Here is a 15,782-nt window from a genome sequence, read left to right on the forward strand (position 1 = left end):
TACCATGCTAAGCCATGGCCTGCATGTCAGTAATGTAACAATTGCAGAAGCTTTTGTAAGCTTTTGTATGGGTTTGGCTGCAGATAAAGGCATTCCTGTCATGCGACTCTCCTTCCAGACAGAAATGGTAGGATTGGAAAAGATCTAGCAGCGCTTGTTCAAAAAGTCAACAATGGGATAATGACAGCTGAAATCATGGGGCAACCAAATGTAGGAAGAAGCACCCCAATTGCAAAATAAATAAAATAACTGATAAATTGCTGTAAGGAGGATCAGTCTGCCATTTTAATAACAGGAACTGAGCAGCTTACATTTTTTTGTTTTTATTCTGGAGGATGCAAGTGCTAGTTAATAAACAAGCTAATTATTTGATATGCATTTGACAGTTCACATGTTCCATATCCACACATTCAAAATTAACAGTCTCAACACTTGTACCACAACTTGAAGAACACAGTTGTACATAAATTTAATGTACACATCAGAGAGGCAGAAATGACACTGGCAAAAAACAGTAGGTTTATTACAGCCTAGTATTGCACAGTATGAAATAACAAGTCTGCACATTGCTGCCGCCTTTTCTTTCAGAGTACATTCTTGTTCACTTTTTTCACACAGTTTTTGCATATTTCTCATGTCCACCCTTTTAAAGTAAGCATTTTTATGTTTGATCTTTCTTTTTGAACTGCCTGTCACACTGCAGCATTTTTTATTTCATTCTAAAGAAAGACAACCAAGTGTGCCGTGCTTTAGACGCACCAAATCACAGCTGCTTGGGAATACCATGAGTAGTCTTCATGGTCAGTAATTGTGAAATATTCTCAGTGCAAAGGCATCATATGTACCTGAATCTCTAACAGGTTTTAGGAACCCATAAGCCTCTCCTAGTCTCTAATCCAGAAATAAATTATAAATTTTTGTATCACAGTTCCACAAGAGTTTCGTTCATTTGCTGAATTTTCTCCCTGCAGTCCTATGATCATACTTTTTATAGCAATTTTTTTCTTCACTGCCTTGTGACCCCAGTATTAGCAGATAGACAGCACCTTGCTGTGTGTGCAGATCATTGTCTGATGAATTGTATCATATGGTTTATTCAGACAAATATCCAGAATGTTTGAACTGGCAACAGTGTTTTGATGTTCAAACAGTCAGAAACAATTTCGCTGATGATCTGTTTTGTTTTTATTTTGGGAGGGCCTTGATGTCATGCAATCTTTAAAGTTTACTAGGGACTTCTTTCATAATGGGATTATGTGTGTGACTGTTCCTGAGGCTTCTCTCCAGGAATTGTCTTTTGTGCAAGTTTGCTAGACACCTCCATGGTTGAATGGTTTGCTCCACAGTTGATTGCCTGGGATAACTCTGATGTCAAACCATAGCTGATATCTGCAGGAACTTGCTGTCCCTTTACAGGAAAGCAAACCTTGCCTCCTCCCCATTTGGAATGACTGAGAAGAGGCCTCTAATAGAGTTTGCAGAGATTTCCTTCCCCATTATGCTGCACTGCATGTTTTCCTGTAGGAGGAGTGCTCAGACTCACTTCTCCCTGTTTTCAGTCAAACCATCTGTAACAATAACAGAAAGTTGATGAAATAGCTGAGAGTGGGGAATGACTGCTGTTTGTTTAGTTTTCTGGCCTCTTACAGCATTTCCTGCACAACATTAATCTTATGTTTCCAAGATGCGTAATACACAGAGCAGCATGATCATGTAAGCACAAACAGTTTTCCCACAAGATGTTCAATTGGTATCTTCAAAGGTCGAATCTGCATGTTTTCAACTTCTTCTGTGTTTGGTTGGGGCTGAAAGAATTCAGCACACTCATATTCTGGCCTCTACAATCTCAACTGAAATAGAGAAAATCTTCAACAAATATCATTTTGAACTTCGCATCAGCTGCTGTGAGGACTTCGAAATGTATGTGAGGTGGCCATATGGCATCTGGAAACTCAAATGTATTCTTCTGACTAGTAACTGTAAAAGACCAATATTCCACACCCCCAAGCTCATTTGGCTCGCAGCACTTTTATCTAGAGTGCAGCCATACCATACAAAAACATAAATGGAGCTTCCAAGACTCTCTTAAATTCCTGTGGTTTGAGACCTAAAATATAACCTACCACTAAGCTAATCCTGGGAATGTCTCTTCCACTAGTCTCCACAATTTGAAATCCATTCATAAGTTCAGGTACTTCACATGGTTTGTTTTCTTAAATAGTAACCTAAATAGTAAGGTTTTGGTTCATGCACAGGACAAGAAAGATTCTTTCTTTCATTTGCCCTCCTTTTATGTTGAGATCTCTTAATGGTGGAGGCATTGGAGCGTTTTGGAGTATGAAGAACTTTTCTTTTGAAGCTAATTTCATTTTTATCAGGCTTTCCCCCACCTCTTTTTTATGGCAAGGCCTCATTAAACTTTATCCCAGCCCTTAGTATAGAGGCTGATGCACTATCAAGGAGAAAAGAGTTCTTAGGCAGCCAAACTATCATGACAAAAATCAGCCTTAGTTTTTAAGTTGCATTCATGGTGACAGTTTCAAGTTCAAAGAAAATGGCTAGACCAGATGCAGCTAAAATCTTGGTCATAAAGTCTATAGAACAGGCTATCAAGAATAGATTTTCTTGTGCTTTCGTATTTTGAAGCAATAATTTTATAGTGCCTGCAGAGCTATCTGAAGAACTATCTTACGGCATCATCTTTTGATGCATTACTACAATAAAACACATATTTAGTTTATGAAGTAATACCATTTATTAGCTTTAACAGCGTCACACAGTGAACTCACAACAATTCTTAATTTGTCAGGTACAGTTTGGAAGGAATCTTCTCATGAAAGTGAAAGCTGCTTTCATTGGAGTCCTGATAACTAAGATGTGCCTAAAGTTTCCTTCTGTAAAGTGGAGTATGTGCAGCACACTAATATCTCTACTGAGAAAATAGTTGAGCCAGTTGGAGGCATGTCCTCACTCACAAAGGTCAGCCAATGTGAAGCATAACAGCTATTATTTTGGGCTTTCAAAGACTGGGAAGTCTGTACACTGTTTTTTCCCTTCTCTCCCTAGAGAAAGGATAAATACCAAATGGGCCCAGCTGAGATCTGTAAACTTAACAGCTAGACATGAGGAATAAATGATCTCAGATCAGTGGCCACCACAGATTTTTGCTTCAAGACTTAATGTAAGGGCATCCCTTCAAGTGGGCCTGTTTTCCCCCAGGAATATCAAGCTGTGGGATTGTATGTGGCCTCTTGCCCTCCATTTAGTATCTTCTTTCTTTCTTAATTTTTTTATCAGAGAAGTAGTTCTAAATTCCTCTTATGTCTGCATTGTAGACTTGCTTGTAGAGGCTCCATAGCTATTACACTGAATTAACACTTCTCCTACTCCAGTGACTGTTCTCAAGATCTACTTTCTACGAACATCTGAACACAAGATTTGTCTTCTCACATTCACACTGTACATAATCCTAAAATTTTGTGAACCTTCAAGTCCTCCTGTAATCAGACAAGTCTTGAAAGATACAGTGGAGGCTTGGCACTTTCATTGCTGTCTTGTTTTTTGAAAAAATTTACAGTAGATGGTCCTGAGTCATCATTTTGGCATGCCTCGATGCAGCAGTACTTCATTATGCAGACATTATTTTAACTGTACATTCGCTTGTAAACTTGGGTAAATGTGTGCAATGTTGAACCAGGTTTGCAGGCAGGGTGGAGAGGTTTTGTGCTTTTTCAATGGGGTGAACAATCCAGATGCAGAAGATTCATTTTTGTGTCATTATTTAGACACAATTTCCAACAAAATGAATAAGGAATTAAGAGTTTACTGTGTAAACTCCAAGATCCAATAAAGTGCCATGTAGAAAAAATCAAGCTAATATATCCAGATAAGCAACGTATATTCAGCCTGAGAGAATTAATACATTAATGAGTTTAGGCTGCTCTCAATAATCCTGTTCAGCTGTGTCCACAATGTTCTAAATTGAAAACTGACTTGCAGCACAGCTTTGTTCTGTTCAATATCCTTGCAGGTACTGAAATAAGAGATCTTCTTAAGGTCTGACCTTCGAACTTGTCCATTTGACACTGCTGACATGGAGGTCAAGAAAATATGTTTCAAGGAAGGAATATTTGGAAGAGAAATAAAATTCAGGTTTCAGTCTACAGTGGAAAACATGCTCTCAATTTAGTGGCTTAAAACTATGTTTTTCATTCAATTCTTTAACATTCTGCCTGTATAGCACTGCCTACTTGAGACTTTTAACAGGAAAGTTCTTGTATGACATGAAGACTATGATTGACTCAGTAGAATTACCAATATGCTTAATATTAACTCTATGTATCAATGCTGTATTGGGCAAGGACCTTAACATCTTAGTTGTTGAAGATAATCTTTCAACCAGAAACCCACAATGATAGAGGTTAGAAAGGGCTTAACTACTACTTGCCTATGATGTGGTTTTTCTACCCCATGTCACCACCAAATTTATATTTCCTTAGGTTTTGCCATGTAGGCCACTCGGTGTCTTTTATTTTCTATGACCTGGAAGCCATAGCATAAAAGATTTTTTTTTCTGGGAATGTCATCACATGAAGGGAACAGAGGTTATTGCTGTTAGCACAGATAACTTCGAAATCAGCAGGAAAGAAAGACAGCTGTGATTTCCAAATCCCTCAAAAACATCCCTAAAACTGTGTGACATGTTGAGGGAAATGGCATGTAGTTTTCAAAGGCACAGAGACTCTCATATGGCAGCAGTGGAAAATTTATCTGTATAGTGCACAGGTAGTCGTTATGAAGCTAAATGCTTATAACAGCTTCATAAAACAATCACATTGTGTTATTGTGATCTCAAGGACTGCAAAGAAGAACAAAAAACCTTACTCAAATTCAAGCTCAATCACTTTTTATACAAAACGCACCCTTAGGAAGAATGTAATTTATATTCATATGTATTTTTTACCTGTCATTCCTTCATCTTGATGGATGTCAGAATACTACATTTTTAGTAGACTTAAAATTGCTGGAGAACTTAAATGCACACTGTGATTATATGCTGCAGGGACAAGAACTGAAATGCCAACTAGTCATTGCAATGCTCCTAGCAAGTCTATTCTCCCTTTGTGGCAAAAATTCAGGTGCTTGTCTTCAGCTGCAATTAGGATTTGATGTTCAGAATACACTTTGGTTTCTTACTTTCCCTTTCTCTCTCTTTTTAAACCTATTGATACAGTCAGAACACTGCATAATTTATAATTTCAGCCAGATCAGAAAGCAGGTTTCCTACTACACTATTTGATGTTATGAAATTGCTGATTTCTATGAAGTAAGGGCATGACAAACTCTCCAAACACATAACCTTATAAAGAAACCTAGGAAGTATTGACAATGTATACATAAGAAAGAGTGAAATTAATATTGAATTGAGTAGCAGGGTACAATTATAATTACCAATAATGGAGCAACTAAAAATAAAACATTGCAGAATCATATAGCCCAGATTAAACACATATTATAGATATAGTAAAAGTGACAACTTCTAAAAATGTATACGTAAAAATGTACAGAAAAACATAACTATTCTCTGTTATTCATAAATAAAAAGAGAACCAGTAGGTGGCAAAATAACCATCTGTATTACCTCTATTTTGTCTTTGGAGATATTACATGAACCCTTGTATCTGAAGAAATAAACAATCTTCATTTGATTTTCAGCTTAATTCCTTGGAGATATAGGAATTACCTTCTGATCTAGCAAGATCTGACATACCAGTTCAGGGTGACCAGAAATGCCAACTGCAGTTCTCCTGGACAAGCTATTTTGTACTGCAGAGATACATATAACAAAGCATATCAAATACACGAATGTTAGAGCTGTTCAAACAGTTACCATTTGGATAGGCATTAACCCTAGAAGTTCCACTCCAGATCTTGTGTGTGTTCTTGGAAGAATTGTATCCCATAATAACTAACTAAAACCTTAACAAAACCAATTACATATCGAATTCTGTAGAAGTCTCCTAAACCACTTAACCAGGGAAAAACATGTCTAACCAGAAACTCAGCACAGCATTTTACCGTCTGCTGGTCTGACAGCAGTCCAGAATATTTTACTGCTCCTGAGAGCAACTGTACCTGGTAACTAATTATTTCATAAGTCTAGGCAAAACACAGTAAACTGGATATCATTTTGATTTCTTCACCACTTCAATTCTCATTTTATTTATAACAGTTATCATTTTAGAAAAGCTGAAGTTTTAAGGTGTGATCAGACCTTAATGGTCAAGAAGACAGGCACAGACTTAATCACCAATCTTATGTAGGTTCTCTGCATCCTACTCTGAACCGGTTGGTTTTGGTTACAGATCATACAGTGACATTGAGTCAGTGTAGCATTGTTCTGATTTAGCATGAAGCTTCCCACATCCATTTTCCTCATTTATTTAAAGGCTGAGAATAAAAATTTTAACAGTTCCTAGGCATCTGTATAAAAGCAAATGCAATGACATACGGCATGACAAACCAGGGCCCCTTCTAACATTTCAAAAATAATTGCATTAGTGTCATTTTTCTTGCAGAATAGGATTCCTGTGTAGAATACAAGAAAACAGTCAGAGTTTAAGAAATATTAAAATTTAAGAAATATTACGGTATTTTTATAAAAATTCTAAAACACTTGAAAAAAAAAAAACTTTACACTAATAGCAATGGTCTGGCATTGGCATTGGGTCAGCAAGAGACATTTTTTGGTAGATTCTAAAATCTCCATCCAAAAAAATCCCTGTTGAAATTGATGTCAGTATGAAGAAAGACTACTGCAGAGTCATTAGTAATAACTCCACTACATTACGTCTTTTACATATTACATGGTGCATCAATATGAAGCCTAGATAAAACCAACAGCTGCCCAGTGCACTTCTATTCAGGTCGTACTTCATTCTATTCCCTGTTCAAAGCTGCAAGTAATTAGACAATTGTGTAAAATTGAAAGACCAATAAGTAATTGTGTCATATCTGTCATCTTCTGGGTTGACATTTTCACGACAGAAATTGGAGCATGGTTGCTGAATAAATTATTTCTGTGAAAAAATGCAAATCAAAGGCAAATAAAATCATACCAAATATTACACAACGGTACCTGAAAATCCCATGCCACGCTGGTTCCTGCATTTTCCCATCTGAAAAGCCCAAAGCTGCTGCCCATGGCTTTTAGCAGCAGCTCAATGTATAACAATATGTATGGGATGCAGCAGAAGGAAATATCTAAGTCATATTTTTTACAACAAACAAGACCATCCCCTCATAGCCACTGTGTTTCCCCTTATTCTAATGAGGGTACATTTAAAGCATTTAAGGGCAAAAGGAAAATCCATGAGACTGTTATTCTAGGTAGTTTTGTATCTGTATTTTCTTTGCATTCCCAGGAAACGAAATTCAAATTCATATCTAATAACTTCCCTGCATAAAAGCAGGTGGTGTAAGTGTACGGTGATGTGGTGTAAGTGAAGTACGAGGATGTTTTAAAACAAGAGAACAATACCAAGTTAGGAAGGCTGACATACACACATATATACAACTGAAGTTTTAGAGTAGTTCTTGGTTCCCCGCACTGCCATTCCAGGGTACTGCAATGTAAGTGCCATTCCACTGTTCCATTTTGGTTGGAGTTTATTGTTATTGAATCTACAACTCTAAGTTTCTTGCAGCAGGTGAGGAAGAGTCAGCACAAACTATTTTAACTTCAGCCTTAAGTCTCAATGATACAAAATATCTTTCCAAGCTGTGTAACATGATTTTGCCCCACTCCTCAATTAGCAAAGTAGTATGGGTAGAGGAATATATGCAGGCCTAATTTCATTCATCACAGAAAGGCAGCAAACTCTTTGCTTTTAGCAGCTTTTTAGCAACACAGAGGCTATACTGCCTCTTTAAGGGTTTTTTTTTTTTGATCCATTCATGTTGTATGAATTGAAAAGTTTGCTTTATCCATTGTCAGTGTATAAACTCATCTATGGTTAATATCCAAGCAAGATCTATTTTTTTTCTGTAGTTCATTTGCTCTGCTTTTTATGTTAGAGAGGCAATTAGCAGAAATAAGGAGATGCTGCTGAAGTGTTTTCACATATCTTAAAATATTTCAGTCAATAATCTTGATCTGTTTATTTTTTACAACATTTAATGGTTTTGTAGTTTTAAAACTCTTATTCTGCCTGTGCTTCATTTTGTCACTTTCTGTTGTTTTATCCTGTTGCCATACTAGCTTAAATGAAGCTTTTGCTATTCCTCTCCTAGAAATCTGTTTTAATAGTTTAATATTTGAATGAGTTTACCCACTATACATAAAAAATGGCTGATTTAATTACTGATGTATTTCTTGACAGCAGAGATTTTGTGCTTCAAAACACATTTCTGCATTAAGTTCAATATTTAGTGGATAGCTGCTTAAAACACTTACTTAGTTGTTCAGCTGATTTGTAGCTTCTGATCACCCTTAAGTTTCTTCCTGTTTTTTTCATTCTCTCCAGCATGAAAATGGTTGTCTTCTATGGGAAGTCCATTAATGTTCCCATATCTGTATTAGTACCACAGTATGCCGACTGAATCTAAGGTCTTGTCTCCCAAACTTCTGTTCAGCTTGCCACAGCACATAATTGACAATATACAGAACAAGCCTCAAAATCTTTCCAATAACCAGTATTCTTTCTCATCGGGAAGACTTCCTAACTTTGACATTAAAGAAGCTCTGCAGTTGCTTTATGCAGGCACATCAGGGACTGGAGATCTGATCCAAAAGGAACTGCTTCTCAAGCAACGTATTTTGAAGAATAGCTGGGTATTGACTTATATTCCTTACAGTGATTCTGGCTATGAACTTTTAAGTAAGGAGTCTCTACTGATGCAGAGAAAGATATGTGTTCCATTGTACACTAGAATAAATTCTGTTTTTTAGGTGTGGGGGATGGAAATAGCTGCAACTCCTGAGAGAATTCCCTCAACTTACGCTTTCCAGCTAATGGAAACTAGGAAGAACTTGTAAAGAACTTAGCATTTTCCACAGTCGGTGAACTGTTATTGAATCCAAGTTTTACATTCCTGTATATTGCTGTTTAAACCCCAGCAATAGTCTACTTGCACAGAGCTGGTCTCGTGCTCAGCAGAGTAGTATTTTTGTACAAGTAGCTGAGAGGAGCGCAGGAAGTTCTGGAGGTGGGAGGGAGCCTGGGAAATGTCAGTGAGTGTTTTAGCAGGTTTGGATATTTAGTCAAGGTCAGGGTAAAGAGAAGGGCTGGGAAAGCTTGAGGAAGCCTCTGGGTGCTCGAGGTTCTGATAAGGGACAGTGAGATTTCAGAACCTCTGCCTAGAAGGATGAGGAAGGGCAGAAATGAGTGAATTGGAGTTTCAGAGAACAAAGTGATCTTTGTTAGGGAGTTCAGAGAATCCTGTAGGCGTGATTCAGCGTCCAGTGTCATTCACTTGTGCCTCAGTCTGTCCCTCAGAGAGACAAAAGGTGTGAATTAGGTAACACATTCCTATAAGCAACAATGCACTGCTGATGTTCAAGATGTTTCCTGATTCTTTTCCCAAAACAATTGTTGTTCATACTGAAATAGAACATTATCTAGCAAGTGCCCATGTAAGCTCATAGATTTTATATCTGAGGCTAAAGGAAAAAGAAGCTGTATGTGAAAATGAAGACAACTACGTGATGAAAAATGTCTTTGTTTATCAAAGTCAACTCTCCTTCAAGCAACCAAAACAAGAGTTAATATAAATCAGCAGGTACTTACATTATATTCTTCTCCTAAATCAAAGGTTTGATCCAAAAGCCAGGTTGGGGCAGGGGTGGAGGGGGAAGGGATAGATTCCCTAGATGTCAGTACTCTTGGTATTAGATCTACTACATTGTTTCATTTTTCAAAGAATCCTACTGGCAATGAAAAGTGAAGAAGAAATACAGAAATTAAGTTTGGCTAATGTGTTGATTTACATGGAGACATACTCAGATTTTCATAGCAAAACTGGAAAGGGACAAACCCACAGAGGCCATCAATCAATATGGCCTCAATTAACATCAGTGATTATTAAAATTGTCTAAGAATCTGGTCTGAGACCACCTAGAAGTGTCAAAAATATTGGAAATGCTACAGACACTATTGTCATTCTAACAGTAATGACAATAGAGACAATAGAGTAATTTTGTTCAACCTCTTTGACGGATTTTTGTCCCTTGACTTTCTGCTTCATTGTCATCTACATTTTAAATGACACTACATATTACTACACTCAAGTAGTACATACATGTTTTAAACCAGTAAAATATAAACAGGCACATCTATTAAAAAAAAAAAAAAAAACACACGGCATTCAGTACTAAATTGTGCCACTCCAGTTTCTGTGAGTTGTCATTACCCTTGTTAGCGGCAATGGTCGTACTCAGGTCAAAAAGATCTTGTCCTTGTCATATATTAAAGCACTTGTTATATTTCTTTTGCTGCACAATTCAAACACTGGCTGCTCTATATATTTATTTTTTTTCTTTTTTTTTTTCTGGTTTACAGGAACTCCGGGCTCTGAAGCTTCCCTGGTCCCAAGAAGGAAGCATTACTGTTTCTCCTAGCAGCCTGGCACATGTTCCTTTGCAGAACTGGGATTGCATAGCCCTCAGTCTGTGTTTGCATCTCTACTCAAACAAAAGGGGAAAAAAAAAAAAAGGTATATTTACATATAAATTACATTTCATGTACATTTAAGAAATCTCACAGTAACCCTTTTCTCTTTTTTCTTCCCACACAATGCTAAAAACGAACTGGGAGAAACAAAACAAAACAAAACAGTTGAATGATATGAGGTGGGCAGGATGTCAAGGATATCACCATGCATGTGGCATCTCCCCAGAATTCTGGGTACCCCCTTCTCTCTCCCTGCCCCTCTCTACCTCTCACCTCCCCACCCCCAACCATGCTTCTTATTTCTCAGCTCTCCATCTGTCAAACAGGAACTTCTGTACATTTCATCATACAACAACCCCACCTCTTCCCTTTCCTGACGAGAGCATGTACAGTGGATGACAGAGTCACTGCTGACCCAACCAGTCTCTGGTCCAGAAAGCCTTACATCAGCCCTTTTTGCCTGACATGGGAATTTTCCATTCTGCAAAACTGTCTTTGCAGAGAAAAATGGTTGGCCTAGTTCACCAAATCTTTAGCCATCTATTGTTCTAAGGCATTTCCTCTAGATTAGGCAATTACAAGGCTTAATGACTGATTTTCATAGGCACATATAGCAGCCTTGTCAGTTCATAACAGATTTGGACATTGTGGCACTTCTTAATATCTCTGTTTCCTAACATCAGAAACTCCTGACAGAGTTCTTGAACTGCAACAGGTTACCATAGGCTAAAGGACAAAGATGGAACCAATATTAATTTCTGAGCTGAAGGAGAGACAAGGTGAGGGCACAAAGAGCCTTTCTAACAACCCTACTCAGAAGTACAGCCAAAATTTTGCTAAACAGAGTCCACCCAATGTAATGGACCTGGTCTTCCACCACTACTGGCAGAATGGTTGTCCTCAGGTTTGGTACCTGCACAGTTCCTCAAGGGAGACAAAACACCCTTTCCTCTATTCAGAGTGGTATTTGGTGAAGAACAGAGGTAGAATAGCTTTACATTCTTCTTTTCTGTTAGAGCTAGCTAAACTAGAAACAGCCCGGCTGTCCTTTAGCTCCTGCTCTGTTTTCTTGGGAGCTAAAACCTAGATTTATGATTTCTTCTCATTAAAATGTCCCTCTGTTTTTTATCAGCAGTATCTAGAGCTGTGTATCCACATCTGAAAAGTTTTACAATGCTGTGAGAAGGGGGTTGTAGAGACAGGGATTACTACTTTGTTTCAAGTTGCTGCACAGCCTTGGGAAGCAAATATAAATGGTACATTACATATTTCTTGATTTAATACACATATTCTTCACTAAGATGATGCTGCCTGCTGTTGCAGTTAATTTCAGAAACACTTTTAATTATAGCTTTCATAATTTCAACTGCTGCTGTGCTATTTCTGCCGGTGTTCTGCCAGAAATAAAATAGAGTGTTAAAACAACAAACAGCATTGCCATGAAGTAAATCCCTTAAAAACAAAAACAAAAACAAAACAAAACAAGCAAACAAACAAACAAAAAAGACAAAAAAAAAAAAACACCAACAAACAAACAAACAAAAAATCCCAGCAGATAATATTCGTCTCAGAACAAACAAAGAGGAAGTAGCATCCTGCATTACAAAGTTCTCACATAGAGAGAACTCCAGGAAGCTTGCTTTCTTTGTCTGTTCTTCTTCCAGCAATCAATTTTTAAATACAAATGAGAGTTTCATGCAGTTTTCTGATACATATCCTTCAGTTAGCTCATGGTGAACTTGGCTCAGGCAACACTCAGATAATTATGTCCATTACTAGGTCACTTGTCAAAGCAAATTTGGTCAGAATTGCACAGCTAGCAAAATCAAAGTAACCTCTTGGAGGAGCCACCATCTCTCCTGTTACTCAGATTTCTCCTTGTTGACAGTGTCTACAGCAAGCAGTAGAGCTGGAGGTTCAGAAGTGAGCACATTCCAAAGGAAATATCCAATTTCATCATTCCATCCCTCACTCTACACCTTCTCAGTATATCTGCATCAATAGTATGGCCTTGTCTATGTCTTGTACCTGTAGCAGTCATGGTCTTGGTGGAAATGGAGCAGTCTTTTAGAGTGGACGGCCTATAATCTTATACCATGTCCACATGCTACTCCATGTCTGCTTGTGTCTGGCGTAAGATTCTCCACACGATACAGTCTGTTATTCCTTGGATCCTTCAGATTCTAAGCTGGTAGGATCCAAAATCACATTTTGGGAGTAGTTGTGCATAAGGACTCTGGAAAAAAAGGTAACCAGTCTGGTAGTCCTCAACGCCCTGTATACCCCAAATATACTGTATTGTTCCCCATATAATAGAAACATAGGATAACAGGTTGGAAGGGACCACAAGGATCATCTAGTTCAACCTTTATTGACTAAAGCACAGTCTATACAGACAGGTCAGCACCCTGTCCACTGAAACTTCAGTGTCCAGTGTTGGAAAATTGACCACTTCCCTGGGAAGATCATTCTAACAGATGATTGTTCTATCAACTCCAGTCCTAAGAGCAAACCTGAGCAAAGCAATCAGAAGTGCAAAAGCTACAAAAGTGAGAAGACCAGCAGAGTGCGAAAAACTGAGACAGAGGTGATGTGACATTTGAAGATTGCCCCAAAGCACTCTACTTACTTGGAGGGCCCTGAAACCAACATGACGAAAGTCATTAAAAAGATTCTTTGATCACTCAGGATCTGGCACTCCATATTCATCACACTGTACAAGCTCATTTGGGGTCAAAAAGCTGACAATATGTATTATAATTAGAAAGTAACCTCTTCTACTTGGATCATTCTTAATTCAGGCTGTGTCTGGTGGTACTTCACTGATAGTGAAATTGTGCTTTGGGTCAACCAAGAACACCTGTGGCTCCACTTGTTCCCTTCAACTTGCTATTATGTAATTTGGACATTATAGCAGAGATGACTAGGGAGGACAAGGAAGCATAATGACTGACAAATTTCAGCTTCCAAGGAACCTAGACTGGAAGCACAGTCCCATTAAAAAAAAAAAAAAAAAAAAAAAAAAGTTTCATACCAAAAAATCTGCTATAAAGCCTCAAAAAAGAAGAAACTAAAAGAAGAAATGGAGAGGGAAAAATGTGTTCCAGAAATGTTTTTTTTTTTCACCTGTTGTAGCAGTCAGGTTATTGCATGGATTCTGTACACCTTTTTTAAAATTCCTGGCTTCCAGAAGCTCTCCTTCTGCCTCTTCACTAGAAACCACTCTTTTTGACTCTTCTGCTAGAGATACTTCTCATTCTTGTTTTTCTCATTATTCCCAGCACATGAAAACTGGTCTCAGAGTTTATCCCATATTCTTCTTCACAGAAGCTCTGGTGTACTCCAGTGTGATACCTCTCTCCCAGATATAGCTTCCCCTTATGATAGAAGTGGTCTCTTTTGACTCCAGTGTAATCAATATTGCCTTTGGCTTTCATCTCAACATAGGGCCTGAATTGATTCAAATACCTAATAACTCCAAACCACACTGCTTCAGGTAGACCACAAAAATACATGTGTTCCTAAAAGTTACTGCTCATCCAGATATTCCTGTCCACATTGAATTATACCTATATTGCCCAGCTGGGGTCAAGAAAAACACTTGCAAATTCCAACTTACTATTTTGCATTGTCATAGAGCTCAGACTTATCTCCAATTGAGCAGCAACGGTTTTTTGTCAGCAGTGTTGGATCCAGCTGCTACAGCTGTTTGATGATGGGATTGAGGTGGAGAATAGACAGAATCAAAGAAATGAAAGGTCTTTCCACGTGCATGTCCTAGTCAAGATGTGGTATAAAAGCAGTCCAAACAGAAGTGGTGTTTTTGGGTAACATATCAAATAAGTGGTCACAGGTGAAAGAAAAGTCCACATTTCATATATATTCAAACCATGAACCAGGACATGAATTTCAAGTGTGACACCCTAAAAAGAGATGTATTAGGGTATGTGGCTACAGCTTTGTTCTTTTTCCTTCATAAGCTCCAAGATGTAAGCTACAGTCAATGAAATTAACCTTTGTGCTAATACCTAATCACCATAATATATTTAAATTTCACTCTGTTTGAGACAATTTTGTAGTAGTCTTTATAGCCACCTGAAGAAAAGAGTTAAGATTTATCCCATTGTTTATAATGTTGCCCTCTACCTTAAATATGGATATAATTTTGTAGGATGAAGTTAATAGGAAGCAAGTCACATTGTAAATAAATGTGTTTCTTTTCAATGAAAACAAAAATGTATTAAAGTCCTTGTAGCAAACAGACAAATCAATACGGAAATATGAGAAAATCTGATTTAAAATTCAGAAATTTTAAAATTTAGGCTGCTTCAATAATCTTGATCATTGATTAATATCCTGTATAGATCCAAACTAAGAAAAAATAGGCATCTGAAGTTCTCTCTTGCAGTCTTTGATTACTAAACGATGTTTACTCAAGTGAATAAGTCCAATTGGTCTGAAAGAAACACTCGCATAAGCAAGAAGTAACTCTTCAAAGTATAAATGTTCTGAGAACAAGTATTTGTTCACTACACAACAGAAATTACAAGGAAGTACATTGTTGTTGCAATCTTGAAGGCCAAATGATCTTTTCCACACTAGCATTGTAAAAACTACCTTGATCTATTATGAACTTTCTTGTTAAAAGTCATTATTTGACTCAGCAAAGATAATTCCCACGCTGCAGTCAGCTAAAATATTATTGTTGTTTTAAAGTCCACATGCTATATCATTATTTTTGAAAAATCTATGTATTTTCAACTATGTAGAAAGAGATTATTGATTAATTATTACAATCCTGTAGAATAAATTCCTTTTGGGGCTGAAAAATCTTTTCAGATCCACCCAAGAACTGAAACAGAAAAGATAATACTGCAAATTTTTGATGTTAAATGAGGAAATTCCTTTAATTCCAGTTCAGATGTCCTGCTTAGCTGCTTGAAAACCTCACGAGGTCTCCTACAGCACATCATTCTACGGCAATCCAGATTCTAAACACCCATGGATTAAATTCTAGTTGCAGGCAAAACCTCAGCAGATACACTTTTTATCTCATTTTATTTTCAGTCTATTTTCATGGCTAGAGACCTGAGAGTAGATAAGAGCTCTATT

The sequence above is a fragment of the Columba livia genome, chromosome Z, assembly GCF_036013475.1.
Source record: "Columba livia isolate bColLiv1 breed racing homer chromosome Z, bColLiv1.pat.W.v2, whole genome shotgun sequence".
Lineage (NCBI taxonomy): Eukaryota > Metazoa > Chordata > Aves > Columbiformes > Columbidae > Columba > Columba livia.